Genomic DNA, 14,093 nt, shown 5'->3' with positions numbered 1-14,093 from the left:
CTCGATCTGCAGTCGAATGCTCTACCACTGAGCTATGCCCCCTTTGCTTTATACTGTTAAGAGAAGTTATTTTTTTTTCCTAAGAAAACTTTTTGGAAATGGAAGCAATACGTTTCAAAAGCATGCCCTCCCAGGCTGGCTGCTGAAATATTTAGCTGTTAGCACATGCAGAAGGGGAAGCTGCTTGCTGGGAAATTAAATATTACATAGTGTCGATTCAAATAAATAGATACCCATGTAATAAAACCACCAGAGCAACTCTCCACTATGGCATTATCACTAAATCCTTGAGACGAAGAGAAAAAGTGAGACATCAAAGGGGGCACCCGGGTTTGAACCAGGGACCTCTCGATCTGCAGTCAAATGCGCTACCACTGAGCTATGCCCCCTTTGCTTTATACTGTTAAGAGAAGTTATTTTTTTTCCTAAGAAAACTTTTTGAAAATGGAACCAATACGTTTCAAAAGCATGCCCTCCCAGGCTGGCTGCTGAAATATTTAGCTGATACCACATGCAGAAGGGGAAGCTGCTTGCTGGGAAATTAAATATTATATAGTGTCGATTCAAATAAATAGATACCCATGGAATAAAACCACCAGACCAACTCTCCACTATGGCATTATCACTAAATCCTTGAGACGTAGAAAAAAACTGAGACATCAAAGGGGGCACCCGGGTTTGAACCAAGGACCTCTCGATCTGCAGTCGAATGCTCTACCACTGAGCTATGCCCCCTTTGCTTTATACTGTTAAGAGAAGTTATTTTTTTTTCCTAAGAAAACTTTTTGGAAATGGAAGCAATACGTTTCAAAAGCATGCCCTCCCAGGCTGGCTGCTGAAATATTTAGCTGTTAGCACATGCAGAAGGGGAAGCTGCTTGCTGGGAAATTAAATATTACATAGTGTCGATTCAAATAAATAGATACCCATGTAATAAAACCACCAGAGCAACTCTCCACTATGGCATTATCACTAAATCCTTGAGACGAAGAGAAAAAGTGAGACATCAAAGGGGGCACCCGGGTTTGAACCAGGGACCTCTCGATCTGCAGTCAAATGCGCTACCACTGAGCTATGCCCCCTTTGCTTTATACTGTTAAGAGAAGTTATTTTTTTTCCTAAGAAAACTTTTTGAAAATGGAACCAATACGTTTCAAAAGCATGCCCTCCCAGGCTGGCTGCTGAAATATTTAGCTGATACCACATGCAGAAGGGGAAGCTGCTTGCTGGGAAATTAAATATTATATAGTGTCGATTCAAATAAATAGATACCCATGGAATAAAACCACCAGACCAACTCTCCACTATGGCATTATCACTAAATCCTTGAGACGTAGAAAAAAACTGAGACATCAAAGGGGGCACCCGGGTTTGAACCAGGGACCTCTCGATCTGCAGTCGAATGCTCTACCACTGAGCTATGCCCCCTTTGCTTTATACTGTTAAGAGAAGTTATTTTTTTTTTCCTAAGAAAACTTTTTGGAAATGGAACCAATACGTTTCAAAAGCATGCCCTCCCAGGCTGGCTGATGAAATATTTAGCTGTTAGCACATGCAGAAGGGGAAGCTGCTTGCTGGGAAATTAAATATTACATAGTGTCGATTCAAATAAATAGATACCCATGTAATAAAACCACCAGAGCAACTCTCCACTATGGCATTATCACTAAATCCTTGAGACGAAGAGAAAAAGTGAGACATCAAAGGGGGCACCCGGGTTTGAACCAGGGACCTCTCGATCTGCAGTCAAATGGGCTACCACTGAGCTATGCCCCCTTTGCTTTATACTGTTAAGAGAAGTTATTTTTTTTCCTAAGAAAACTTTTTGAAAATGGAACCAATACGTTTCAAAAGCATGCCCTCCCAGGCTGGCTGCTGAAATATTTAGCTGATACCACATGCAGAAGGGGAAGCTGCTTGCTGGGAAATTAAATATTATATAGTGTCGATTCAAATAAATAGATACCCATGGAATAAAACCACCAGACCAACTCTCCACTATGGCATTATCACTAAATCCTTGAGACGAAGAGAAAAAGTGAGACATCAAAGGGGGCACCCGGGTTTGAACCAGGGACCTCTCGATCTGCAGTCGAATGCTCTACCACTGAGCTATGCCCCCTTTGCTTTATACTGTTAAGAGAAGTTATTTTTTTTTCCTAAGAAAACTTTTTGGAAATGGAACCAATACGTTTCAAAAGCATGCCCTCCCAGGCTGGCTGATGAAATATTTAGCTGTTAGCACATGCAGAAGGGGAAGCTGCTTGCTGGGAAATTAAATATTACATAGTGTCGATTCAAATAAATAGATACCCATGTAATAAAACCACCAGAGCAACTCTCCACTATGGCATTATCACTAAATCCTTGAGACGAAGAGAAAAAGTGAGACATCAAAGGGGGCACCCGGGTTTGAACCAGGGACCTCTCGATCTGCAGTCAAATGCGCTACCACTGAGCTATGCCCCCTTTGCTTTATACTGTTAAGAGAAGTTATTTTTTTTCCTAAGAAAACTTTTTGAAAATGGAACCAATACGTTTCAAAAGCATGCCCTCCCAGGCTGGCTGCTGAAATATTTAGCTGATACCACATGCAGAAGGGGAAGCTGCTTGCTGGGAAATTAAATATTATATAGTGTCGATTCAAATAAATAGATACCCATGGAATAAAACCACCAGACCAACTCTCCACTATGGCATTATCACTAAATCCTTGAGACGTAGAAAAACACTGAGACATCAAAGGGGGCACCCGGGTTTGAACCAGGGACCTCTCGATCTGCAGTCGAATGCTCTACCACTGAGCTATGCCCCCTTTGCTTTATACTGTTAAGAGAAGTTATTTTTTTTTCCTAAGAAAACTTTTTGGAAATGGAACCAATACGTTTCAAAAGCATGCCCTCCCAGGCTGGCTGATGAAATATTTAGCTGTTAGCACATGCAGAAGGGGAAGCTGCTTGCTGGGAAATTAAATATTATATAGTGTCGATTCAAATAAATAGATACCCATGTAATAAAACCACCAGAGCAACTCTCCACTATGGCATTATCACTAAATCCTTGAGACGAAGAGAAAAAGTGAGACATCAAAGGGGGCACCCGGGTTTGAACCAGGGACCTCTCGATCTGCAGTCAAATGCGCTACCACTGAGCTATGCCCCCTTTGCTTTATACTGTTAAGAGAAGTTATTTTTTTTCCTAAGAAAACTTTTTGAAAATGGAACCAATACGTTTCAAAAGCATGCCCTCCCAGGCTGGCTGCTGAAATATTTAGCTGATACCACATGCAGAAGGGGAAGCTGCTTGCTGGGAAATTAAATATTATATAGTGTCGATTCAAATAAATAGATACCCATGGAATAAAACCACCAGACCAACTCTCCACTATGGCATTATCACTAAATCCTTGAGACGTAGAAAAAAACTGAGACATCAAAGGGGGCACCCGGGTTTGAACCAGGGACCTCTCGATCTGCAGTCGAATGCTCTACCACTGAGCTATGCCCCCTTTGCTTTATACTGTTAAGAGAAGTTATTTTTTTTTTCCTAAGAAAACTTTTTGGAAATGGAACCAATACGTTTCAAAAGCATGCCCTCCCAGGCTGGCTGATGAAATATTTAGCTGTTAGCACATGCAGAAGGGGAAGCTGCTTGCTGGGAAATTAAATATTACATAGTGTCGATTCAAATAAATAGATACCCATGTAATAAAACCACCAGAGCAACTCTCCACTATGGCATTATCACTAAATCCTTGAGACGAAGAGAAAAAGTGAGACATCAAAGGGGGCACCCGGGTTTGAACCAGGGACCTCTCGATCTGCAGTCAAATGGGCTACCACTGAGCTATGCCCCCTTTGCTTTATACTGTTAAGAGAAGTTATTTTTTTTCCTAAGAAAACTTTTTGAAAATGGAACCAATACGTTTCAAAAGCATGCCCTCCCAGGCTGGCTGCTGAAATATTTAGCTGATACCACATGCAGAAGGGGAAGCTGCTTGCTGGGAAATTAAATATTATATAGTGTCGATTCAAATAAATAGATACCCATGGAATAAAACCACCAGACCAACTCTCCACTATGGCATTATCACTAAATCCTTGAGACGAAGAGAAAAAGTGAGACATCAAAGGGGGCACCCGGGTTTGAACCAGGGACCTCTCGATCTGCAGTCGAATGCTCTACCACTGAGCTATGCCCCCTTTGCTTTATACTGTTAAGAGAAGTTATTTTTTTTTCCTAAGAAAACTTTTTGGAAATGGAACCAATACGTTTCAAAAGCATGCCCTCCCAGGCTGGCTGATGAAATATTTAGCTGTTAGCACATGCAGAAGGGGAAGCTGCTTGCTGGGAAATTAAATATTACATAGTGTCGATTCAAATAAATAGATACCCATGTAATAAAACCACCAGAGCAACTCTCCACTATGGCATTATCACTAAATCCTTGAGACGAAGAGAAAAAGTGAGACATCAAAGGGGGCACCCGGGTTTGAACCAGGGACCTCTCGATCTGCAGTCAAATGCGCTACCACTGAGCTATGCCCCCTTTGCTTTATACTGTTAAGAGAAGTTATTTTTTTTCCTAAGAAAACTTTTTGAAAATGGAACCAATACGTTTCAAAAGCATGCCCTCCCAGGCTGGCTGCTGAAATATTTAGCTGATACCACATGCAGAAGGGGAAGCTGCTTGCTGGGAAATTAAATATTATATAGTGTCGATTCAAATAAATAGATACCCATGGAATAAAACCACCAGACCAACTCTCCACTATGGCATTATCACTAAATCCTTGAGACGTAGAAAAAAACTGAGACATCAAAGGGGGCACCCGGGTTTGAACCAGGGACCTCTCGATCTGCAGTCGAATGCTCTACCACTGAGCTATGCCCCCTTTGCTTTATACTGTTAAGAGAAGTTATTTTTTTTTTCCTAAGAAAACTTTTTGGAAATGGAACCAATACGTTTCAAAAGCATGCCCTCCCAGGCTGGCTGATGAAATATTTAGCTGTTAGCACATGCAGAAGGGGAAGCTGCTTGCTGGGAAATTAAATATTACATAGTGTCGATTCAAATAAATAGATACCCATGTAATAAAACCACCAGAGCAACTCTCCACTATGGCATTATCACTAAATCCTTGAGACGAAGAGAAAAAGTGAGACATCAAAGGGGGCACCCGGGTTTGAACCAGGGACCTCTCGATCTGCAGTCAAATGGGCTACCACTGAGCTATGCCCCCTTTGCTTTATACTGTTAAGAGAAGTTATTTTTTTTCCTAAGAAAACTTTTTGAAAATGGAACCAATACGTTTCAAAAGCATGCCCTCCCAGGCTGGCTGCTGAAATATTTAGCTGATACCACATGCAGAAGGGGAAGCTGCTTGCTGGGAAATTAAATATTATATAGTGTCGATTCAAATAAATAGATACCCATGGAATAAAACCACCAGACCAACTCTCCACTATGGCATTATCACTAAATCCTTGAGACGAAGAGAAAAAGTGAGACATCAAAGGGGGCACCCGGGTTTGAACCAGGGACCTCTCGATCTGCAGTCGAATGCTCTACCACTGAGCTATGCCCCCTTTGCTTTATACTGTTAAGAGAAGTTATTTTTTTTTCCTAAGAAAACTTTTTGGAAATGGAACCAATACGTTTCAAAAGCATGCCCTCCCAGGCTGGCTGATGAAATATTTAGCTGTTAGCACATGCAGAAGGGGAAGCTGCTTGCTGGGAAATTAAATATTACATAGTGTCGATTCAAATAAATAGATACCCATGTAATAAAACCACCAGAGCAACTCTCCACTATGGCATTATCACTAAATCCTTGAGACGAAGAGAAAAAGTGAGACATCAAAGGGGGCACCCGGGTTTGAACCAGGGACCTCTCGATCTGCAGTCGAATGGGCTACCACTGAGCTATGCCCCCTTTGCTTTATACTGTTAAGAGAAGTTATTTTTTTTCCTAAGAAAACTTTTTGAAAATGGAACCAATACGTTTCAAAAGCATGCCCTCCCAGGCTGGCTGCTGAAATATTTAGCTGATACCACATGCAGAAGGGGAAGCTGCTTGCTGGGAAATTAAATATTATATAGTGTCGATTCAAATAAATAGATACCCATGGAATAAAACCACCAGAGCAGCTCTCCACTATGGCATTATCACTAAATCCTTGAGACGTAGAAAAACACTGAGACATCAAAGGGGGCACCTGGGTTTGAACCAGGGACCTCTCGATCTGCAGACAAATGCTCTACCACTGAGCTATGCCCCCTTTGCTTTATACTGTTAAGAGAAGTTTTTTTTTTTTTCCTAAGACAACTTTTTGGACATGGGACCAATACGTTTCAAAAGCATGCCCTCCCAGGCTGGCTGCTGAAATATTTAGCTGTTAGCACATGCAGAAGGGGAAGCTGCTTGCTGGGAAATTAAATATTACATAGTGTCGATTCAAATAAATAGATACCCATGTAATAAAACCACCAGAGCAACTCTCCACTATGGCATTATCACTAAATCCTTGAGACGAAGAGAAAAAGTGAGACATCAAAGGGGGCACCCGGGTTTGAACCAGGGACCTCTCGATCTGCAGTCGAATGCTCTACCACTGAGCTATGCCCCCTTTGCTTTATACTGTTAAGAGAAGTTTTTTGTTTTTTTCTAAGACAACTTTTTGGACATGGGACCAATACGTTTCAAAAGCATGCCCTCCCAGGCTGGCTGCTGAAATATTTAGCTGTTAGCACATGCAGAAGGGGAAGCTGCTGGCTGGGAAATTAAATATTATATAGTGTCCATTCAAATAAATAGATACCCATGATGTAATAAAACCACCAGAGCAACTCTCCACTATGGCATTATCACTTAGGGTATGTTCACACGTAGTCAACCAAAACGTCTGAAAATCCAGAGCTGTTTTCAAGGGAAAATAGACCCTGCTTTTCAGACGTTTTTTTACCAACTCGCATTTTTACCAACTCATTTTTTTACCAACTCGTTTTTGGAGCTGTTTTCATTGGAGTCTATGAGAAAACAGCTCCAAAAACGTCTGAAAGAAGTGTCCTGCACTTCTTTTGACGAGGCTGTATTTTTACGAGTCGTCGTTTGACAGCTGTCAAACGACGACGCGTAAATAACAGGTCGTCTGCACAATACGTCGGCAAACCCATTCAAATGAATGGGCAGATGTTTGCCGACGTATTGTAGCCATATTTTCAGACGTAAAACGAGGCATAATACGCCTCGTATACGTCTGAAATTTGGCCGTGTGAACATACCCTAAGGGTATGTTCACACGGCGGGGGTCCGTAACGGCTGAAAACATCCCCGTAATCTCAGCCGTACCGGCATGTGCAGGCGCTTGAACGCCGCGTCAATTACGGCCGTTATTAGCGCTGCTATTCATTGGAGTCAATGAATAGCGGCTCCAATTACGGCCAAAGAAGTGACAGGTCACTTCTTTGACGCGGGCGTCTATTTGCGCGCCGTCATTTGACAGCGGCGCGTAAATATACGCCTCGTGTGAACAGACAAACGTCTGCCCATTGCTTTCAATGGGCAGATGTTTGTCAGCGCTATTGAGGCGCTATTTTCAGACGTAATTCGGGGCAAAAACGCCCGAATTACGTCCGTAAATAGGCCGTGTGAACATACCCTTAATCCTTGAGACGTAGAAAAATACTGAGACATCACAGGGGGCACCCGGGTTTGAACCAGGGACCTCTCGATCTGCAGTCGAATGCTCTACCACTGAGCTATGCCCCCTTTGCTTTATACGGTTAGAGGGGTTGTCCGAGATAAATTTTTATTTAAAAGTTAAACACACAATACACACATTAAATATTCCCTAATATACTTACCTGTGCAATCTTGCTTCTGTTCTCCGTTCTGGCAGCTCTTTTCTTCCGATCACTTGTCTTCTGACGTCACGTTTTCTTCCTCCTCCACTGTCGTGTCGTGTCCCGATCACATGGTCTCGCCCCAGCGAGACCTCGGATGGGACACGACACAGCCTATGCAGCTTTTTTTCACTGTGAGCGCGCCCATGCGTGTTCACAGTGAAAAAAGTGAAGAGGGACGGCACCTGCGGGAATGTCGGGTCTCCGGCTGTCAGTGACTGCCGGGGACCCGGAGGAGAAGATAGAAGCAGCTTTCGCTGCTTCTGTCTTCTCCGATGTCTTTTTACACAGCGTTCAATGAACGCTGTGTATAGGAATAGCCGGGTGCCGTTAGTGACAGACTGCTGCTGGGTCTAATCAGACCCAGCACAGCCCTATTAGTGACAATCGTCACTATGAGAGGGCTGATTTCCCCTGTAACTGGGGCTGCTGTGCAGCTCCAGTTACAGTGGAAAAGATGGTGTAAAAAAAAATATAATGTTCCCCAAAGGTCTTTTTTGACCTTTGAGGGACAGACCATAGTAATAAAAAAATAGTAAAGTACATAAAAAAATAAATACACATAAAATACCCACCCCAAAAAATACCGTTCCCCCTGTCAATCATTGTTGTAACGCTAGCGCTGACCCAATTACCCTAATATAGACATGTAATATATAAAAATTTACGGTAGACAATGGCGATCACAAATAAAAGGTCTATTTTAGGGTAAAACTATGTTATTACCAAAAAAAATAGCTGAAACGTAAAAAACCTTATTTGTTTTACTATTATTTTCAAACTTTATGAATGAAAATTCTAAAATGGCAAAAAAGGTGTGTATAAAAACGATAAAAAATGAAACCTGCATTGTCTACGGAAAAAAACGTCGCAAAAATAACGTCGTTAGCCCAACAAATAAAAAAGTTATAGCCATTTAACTAACACGTGCTAAAAATGGCTAAACGGTGCCCCGTCCTGAACTAGATAAGATCTTCTGGGGTCCTGTATCTAAGCCTACATTGTTAGGCTTAGATACAGGGTCTAACAAACAGTGTCACACATGGAGCCTGTATCTAAGCCTAACACAATGTAGGCTTAGATACAGGACCCCAGATGACATTCTTTTTATTCCTGTATAAGGGTATGTTCACACAGCCTATTTACGGACGTAATTTGGGCGTATTAACCCCCGAATTACGTCCGAAATTACGGCTTGAAATCGTTGGCAAACATCTGCCCATTGAAAGCAATGGGCTGACGTTTGTCTGTTCACACAAGGCGTATATTTACGCGTCGCTGTCAAAAGACGGCGCGTAAATAGACGCCCGCGCCAAAGAAGTGTCCTGTCACTTCTTAAGACGTAAATGGAGCCGTTTTCCATGGACTACATGGAAAACCAGCTACAGTTACGTCCGTAATGGACGCGGCGTTCAAGCGCCTGCACATGCCGTTACGGCTGAAACGACAGGGCTGTTATCTCCTGAAATCAGCCCGTAATTTTGGCAGTTACGGACGCTGCCGTGTGAACATACTCTAAGATTAGTGTTTTGGGGCCCTGTATCTAAGCCTAACATGTGGTATTCTTAGATACATGGCCCATGTGTGACACTGTCTGCTTGGGTAATGTTACTAAGGCTACCTTGTGGTAGGCTTAGATACATGGTCTAACAGTATCACACATGAGCAGTGTATCTAAGCATCCCTCTTTTTTTTCTTAGTTATTATGTGTTTTTTACAGGTTGGGTCCTTGGTACTACATCAAGTTCAAGGACTACTTCAATGACACCTTTTTTATTTTTAATAAAATCGTTAACCAGTGTTGTGTGTGTTATTTTATTACAATATTTTTTCTATGTCCTTCTCATTTATTTAAAAATTTATTATTAGTTCATTATTAATGGCCACTGTCTAACAGCGTCCATTAGTAAGGCTTCATGCACACTAGCGTGTGTATTTTCCGCGCGTGAAAAACTTGCGTCAATCCCATCCGTGTGTTTGCGTTAGGGCGGATTAACACGAACGTGCTATACGTCCGTGCAACCCGCGTGGTATTCACGCGGGTCGTACAGACCTATGCAAGTCTATGGGGCAGTGCAGACAGTCCGTGAGTTTTACGCAGCGTGAGTCCGCTGCGTAAACTCGCGACATGTTCTATATTTCTGCGTTTTTCGAGCATCACGCACCCATTGAAGTCAATAGGTGCGTGAAAATCAGGCGCATCCCATGGAAGCACTTCCGTGGGACAAGCGTGATTCGCGCAACAGCAGTAAAGTAATGAATGTAAACAGAAAAGCACCACGTGCTACAAACATCCAGAGTGTCATAATGATGGCGACTGCTTGAAAACCGCAGCCGCGCATCCGTATGAACATGACACGGAGCTGTCAAGTGCATTTTGCGCACGCAAAACGCCACCGTATTTGTGTGCGCAAAACGCACACGCTCGTTTAAATCCGCCCTTATGCATCAGTGTGCTTTTCGATTGTCATGTGTTATTCACGCACTCACAAAGCCAGCCCATTTTTTTCTTCTTTTTTACAACAAATTGCTGTGTAAATCACGCACCAAACACGTGTGTGCTGTTTGTGGTTTTCACGCATGCATTGACTTCAATGTGAGTGTAGGTGCATGATAACGCACCAATAGAGGACATGCAGTATGTTTCACGCAGCGGACTCTCGCTGCGTGAAAAGTCACGCATGTGTCAACGGCCCCATTGAAATAAATGGGTTGCGTGTGTTGTGCGTTTTTTCAAAGCACAGCACACAGACTTGATTCACGCTAGTGTAAATCGCGCATAAGGCCCCATTCACACCACGTCGAAACCACGCACAGCACACGCGACCCATTTATTTCAATGGGGCCATTTTCACGCAGCGAGAGTCCGCTGCGTGAAACATACTGCATGTCCTCTATTGGTGCGTTATCATGCACCTACACTCAAGTAGATGCATGCATGAAAACCACGCACCAAACAAGCGTGTTTGGTGCGTGATTTATGCTGCAATTTGTTGTAACAAGCATTAAAATCGAGCATTAAAACTGCCTTGCGGGAAAAAGAAGCGACATGCTCCATCTTCGGGCGTTTACGCCTCTGACCTCCCATTGACTTCAATGGGAGGCAGAGAAAGCGTATTTCGCGTTGTTTTATGCCCGCGGCGCTCAATTGCCGCGGGCGAAAAACGCCACGGAAAACGACGCAAAAAACGCAGCAAAGAAAGCCACAAACAACGCCGCAAAAAACAGACGCAAAAAAAAACGCCGAAAAGGCTACGATAAATGCCGCGAAAAACATCGCAAATAAAGCCGTGAAAAAAGCCCCAAACAAAGAGGCAAAGAACGCCACGGGAAAACGACACGAAAGACGCAATGAAAAACGCAGAAAAAAAACGCAAAAAAAAGACGCGAAAAACGACGCAAAAAAGGCTACGATAAACGCCACGGAAAACGCTGCGAAAAACATCGCGGAAAAAGACGCGAAAAACGCCGCAAACAGAGGCAAAGAACGCAGCTAAAATCAACTGGGAAAACGCCACGAAAGACGCAACGAAAAACGCAGCAAAAATAGGAACAAACAACGACGCAAAAAAAGAAATGATAAACGACGTGAAAAAGGCTACGATAAACGCAATGGAAAACACAGCAAAAAACATCGCAAAAAAAGACGCAAACAAACAAGCGAAAAACGCCAAGATAAACTAAGCGAAAAACGCCCCGAACAAAGCGGCAAACAAATACGCAAACAGCGCACAAAAAACTGCGGGAAAAACGACGCAAAAATCAACGTGCAGGGAGAGGTAAATCTGCCGCAAACTTCAAGACGGAATTTTGAGGCAGATATTCCTCTTGCAAAAAAACTCTGTGTGAACATGGCCTTAGTGGAGAGAGACATGAGATAGAAGAGGGTGGGCGAGGGTGAGGGTGGACGAGGTTTAGGGTGGACGAGGGTGAGTGTGAGGGGAGACACGAAGAGGTTTATAGACCTGAAAAGAGAAAGAAAACATAAATGTGAAAAACATAATGGGAGGAGAACATTTGCTCATCATCCTTCAAGAATGTCAGCAAGGAGACAAGTGCAGTGAAGGAGGTCAGCGGGAGGAGCAAGGACAGCTCACATGAACTCTTGGAAGGTACGTGCACGCTCATTGCAGCCTGCAAGGAGCGTGCACGGGAAAAAAGTTTCATAACAAGGAAAGATCAACAAACCAGAGCTGAACTGCATGTAAACAAACCGTGCTAAATTCAAAGAAGAAATGTGCTAAGTAGAATTTTTTTAAAAAATAATGCTTTATTTAGGTTGTCTGTATAAGGGGTAATGTATGACACAGTTTTTGAAAAAATGTTGGTATCTCGGACAACCCCTTTAAGAGAAGTTATTTTTTTTTCCTAAGACAACTTTTTGGACATGGGACCAATACGTTTCAAAAGCATGCCCTCCCAGGCTGGCTGCTGAAATATTTGGCTGTTAGCACATGCAGAAGGGGAAGCTGCTTGCTGGGAAATTAAATATTATATAGTGTGGATTCAAATAAATAGATACCCATGATGTAATAAAACCACCAGAGCAGCTCTCCACTATGGCATTATCACTAAATCCTTGAGACGTAGGGAAAAACTGAGACATCAAAGGGGGCACCCGGGTTTGAACCAGGGACCTCTCGATCTGCAGTCGAATGCTCTACCACTGAGCTATGCCCCCTTTGCTTTATACTGTTAAGACAAGTTATTTTTTTTTCCTAAGAAAACTTTTTGGAAATGGAACCAATACGTTTCAAAAGCATGCCCTCCCAGGCTGGCTGCTGAAATATTTATCTGTTAGCACATGCAGAAGGGGAAGCTGCTTGCTGGGAAATTAAATATTATATAGTGTGGATTCAAATAAATAGATACCCATGTAATAAAACCACCAGAGCAGCTCTCCACTATGGCATTATCACTAAATCCTTGAGTCGTAGAGAAAAACACTGAGACATCAAAGAGGGCACCCCGGGTTAGGGCAGATGTTTGTCAACGCTTTCAAGCCATCATTTCTGACGTAATTCCAGGCGTAAAACGCCCGAATTACGTCCGTAATTTGGCCGTGTGAACATACCCTAATTTTCCAGTAAAATGACAGCCACGACAGAATCCATTAAAGTCAATGAGTTCCATCACATCTGACATTTTTTTTCGCGATTCTGCTCCTATGACTTAGCATAACAAGGAAACCCTGAACGCAGATGTGAACAAGGCCTTACGGATCCATAATCCACACTGCGTGAGCTTTCAATGTCCATTATCAGTGCTGTTTTCGGTAGGTCGCAAGTCATCTGCGTCAGTGTTTCCATTGCTCCACTCAGAGTAGCAGAACAAAAAAATATCAGAAGTACCGATTCCATTCGACGATGGAAAATTATTGGCAGCCACCGGGAAGAATGGACTTTAAAGGGAATGTGTCACTAGAAATTTTTTTATTTAAACAGTTAGAACAATGTCTAATCATGTATATACTCATTGTTTTTATTTTTCACAAGTCAGGAAATATTATAAATTAGATTCTAATTTATAACATTTCCAGGTGCTGGTCACTAGAGGGAGCAATTCCCAAAATTGCAGCATTGGCATGTGGTAAAGCAACCTCATTGCTTTATGCTGCAAAATTGGAGAAGACACACTCGCTCTAGTGTGCTCAATTTACACAGGGAGATGTGCTGCCGAATAGCGACCATTTTATTGGCCGGATAAACGAGCAGATAAGCTGATGAACTAACATTTGCTCGTTCATCAGCGGTTTGTTGCCCTGGCAATGATCGGGAACTGGCCCTTATATAAGCATTGGTTTGCCCAATCGTTGGCCTGTGTAAAAAAAAAAAAAAAAAGGCATTAAGCAGGCAATGCACACTGCCAGATTCCTTTTTTTTTCTATTTCAAACATACATACATACATACATACATACATACATGGCCTATGTTCTGGAAGCCTTAAAGGGGTTTTCCAAGACTCCCCCCCCCCCCCCCTAAAAAGAAGTGTTCCGCTACTGAAGTTGACCTATTGAAAGTATCCCTACAAAAAAAATAAAATTAGTAAGTAGTCTTACTCACGCTCCAACCTATTTGTTTACTCCGCTTTCTGGATGGAATGGAGCGCATGCTAAACCAGCGCTCCATTCGTTTCTATGCAGATGCCAGAAGCTTTGTACTTGTTAAACAGCAGGCGCATGCTGTG

At 42.7% G+C, this 14,093-nt stretch overlaps 22 non-coding genes across 22 annotated transcripts in view; all 22 read right to left on the bottom strand.

The window, feature by feature from the left end:
- Window positions 1-42, bottom strand: part of TRNAC-GCA (transfer RNA cysteine (anticodon GCA)) — a 72-nt gene extending 30 nt beyond the window's left edge. Inside the window, exon 1 of the tRNA in view lies at window positions 1-42. This exon is cut by the window's left edge and continues 30 nt beyond it. This is a non-coding gene — a tRNA (tRNA-Cys).
- A 275-nt stretch (window positions 43-317) lies between these two features.
- TRNAC-GCA (transfer RNA cysteine (anticodon GCA)) lies at window positions 318-389 on the bottom strand. The gene has a single exon. It is a non-coding gene; the product is annotated as a tRNA-Cys (tRNA).
- A 274-nt stretch (window positions 390-663) lies between these two features.
- On the bottom strand, window positions 664-735 carry TRNAC-GCA (transfer RNA cysteine (anticodon GCA)). Its single transcript has one exon. It is a non-coding gene; the product is annotated as a tRNA-Cys (tRNA).
- Window positions 736-1,010: 275 nt separating this feature from the next.
- Window positions 1,011-1,082, bottom strand: TRNAC-GCA (transfer RNA cysteine (anticodon GCA)). Its single transcript has one exon. It is a non-coding gene; the product is annotated as a tRNA-Cys (tRNA).
- A 274-nt stretch (window positions 1,083-1,356) lies between these two features.
- Window positions 1,357-1,428, bottom strand: TRNAC-GCA (transfer RNA cysteine (anticodon GCA)). Its single transcript has one exon. It is a non-coding gene; the product is annotated as a tRNA-Cys (tRNA).
- Window positions 1,429-1,704: 276 nt separating this feature from the next.
- Window positions 1,705-1,776, bottom strand: TRNAC-GCA (transfer RNA cysteine (anticodon GCA)). The gene has a single exon. It is a non-coding gene; the product is annotated as a tRNA-Cys (tRNA).
- A 274-nt stretch (window positions 1,777-2,050) lies between these two features.
- Window positions 2,051-2,122, bottom strand: TRNAC-GCA (transfer RNA cysteine (anticodon GCA)). The gene has a single exon. It is a non-coding gene; the product is annotated as a tRNA-Cys (tRNA).
- Window positions 2,123-2,397: 275 nt separating this feature from the next.
- Window positions 2,398-2,469, bottom strand: TRNAC-GCA (transfer RNA cysteine (anticodon GCA)). The gene has a single exon. It is a non-coding gene; the product is annotated as a tRNA-Cys (tRNA).
- Window positions 2,470-2,743: 274 nt separating this feature from the next.
- On the bottom strand, window positions 2,744-2,815 carry TRNAC-GCA (transfer RNA cysteine (anticodon GCA)). The gene has a single exon. It is a non-coding gene; the product is annotated as a tRNA-Cys (tRNA).
- A 275-nt stretch (window positions 2,816-3,090) lies between these two features.
- On the bottom strand, window positions 3,091-3,162 carry TRNAC-GCA (transfer RNA cysteine (anticodon GCA)). Its single transcript has one exon. It is a non-coding gene; the product is annotated as a tRNA-Cys (tRNA).
- A 274-nt stretch (window positions 3,163-3,436) lies between these two features.
- Window positions 3,437-3,508, bottom strand: TRNAC-GCA (transfer RNA cysteine (anticodon GCA)). The gene has a single exon. It is a non-coding gene; the product is annotated as a tRNA-Cys (tRNA).
- Window positions 3,509-3,784: 276 nt separating this feature from the next.
- On the bottom strand, window positions 3,785-3,856 carry TRNAC-GCA (transfer RNA cysteine (anticodon GCA)). Its single transcript has one exon. It is a non-coding gene; the product is annotated as a tRNA-Cys (tRNA).
- Window positions 3,857-4,130: 274 nt separating this feature from the next.
- Window positions 4,131-4,202, bottom strand: TRNAC-GCA (transfer RNA cysteine (anticodon GCA)). The gene has a single exon. It is a non-coding gene; the product is annotated as a tRNA-Cys (tRNA).
- Window positions 4,203-4,477: 275 nt separating this feature from the next.
- On the bottom strand, window positions 4,478-4,549 carry TRNAC-GCA (transfer RNA cysteine (anticodon GCA)). Its single transcript has one exon. It is a non-coding gene; the product is annotated as a tRNA-Cys (tRNA).
- Window positions 4,550-4,823: 274 nt separating this feature from the next.
- On the bottom strand, window positions 4,824-4,895 carry TRNAC-GCA (transfer RNA cysteine (anticodon GCA)). Its single transcript has one exon. It is a non-coding gene; the product is annotated as a tRNA-Cys (tRNA).
- Window positions 4,896-5,171: 276 nt separating this feature from the next.
- On the bottom strand, window positions 5,172-5,243 carry TRNAC-GCA (transfer RNA cysteine (anticodon GCA)). Its single transcript has one exon. It is a non-coding gene; the product is annotated as a tRNA-Cys (tRNA).
- A 274-nt stretch (window positions 5,244-5,517) lies between these two features.
- TRNAC-GCA (transfer RNA cysteine (anticodon GCA)) lies at window positions 5,518-5,589 on the bottom strand. Its single transcript has one exon. It is a non-coding gene; the product is annotated as a tRNA-Cys (tRNA).
- A 275-nt stretch (window positions 5,590-5,864) lies between these two features.
- On the bottom strand, window positions 5,865-5,936 carry TRNAC-GCA (transfer RNA cysteine (anticodon GCA)). The gene has a single exon. It is a non-coding gene; the product is annotated as a tRNA-Cys (tRNA).
- Window positions 5,937-6,210: 274 nt separating this feature from the next.
- TRNAC-GCA (transfer RNA cysteine (anticodon GCA)) lies at window positions 6,211-6,282 on the bottom strand. Its single transcript has one exon. It is a non-coding gene; the product is annotated as a tRNA-Cys (tRNA).
- Window positions 6,283-6,558: 276 nt separating this feature from the next.
- On the bottom strand, window positions 6,559-6,630 carry TRNAC-GCA (transfer RNA cysteine (anticodon GCA)). The gene has a single exon. It is a non-coding gene; the product is annotated as a tRNA-Cys (tRNA).
- Window positions 6,631-7,700: 1,070 nt separating this feature from the next.
- Window positions 7,701-7,772, bottom strand: TRNAC-GCA (transfer RNA cysteine (anticodon GCA)). The gene has a single exon. It is a non-coding gene; the product is annotated as a tRNA-Cys (tRNA).
- A 4,743-nt stretch (window positions 7,773-12,515) lies between these two features.
- TRNAC-GCA (transfer RNA cysteine (anticodon GCA)) lies at window positions 12,516-12,587 on the bottom strand. Its single transcript has one exon. It is a non-coding gene; the product is annotated as a tRNA-Cys (tRNA).
- Window positions 12,588-14,093: the final 1,506 nt, after the last annotated feature.

Source organism: Rhinoderma darwinii, chromosome 13, assembly GCF_050947455.1.
Source record: "Rhinoderma darwinii isolate aRhiDar2 chromosome 13, aRhiDar2.hap1, whole genome shotgun sequence".
NCBI lineage: Eukaryota > Metazoa > Chordata > Amphibia > Anura > Rhinodermatidae > Rhinoderma > Rhinoderma darwinii.
Note: the sequence above shows the minus strand (reverse complement) of the source record. Positions and strands in the feature narration are given on the sequence as shown.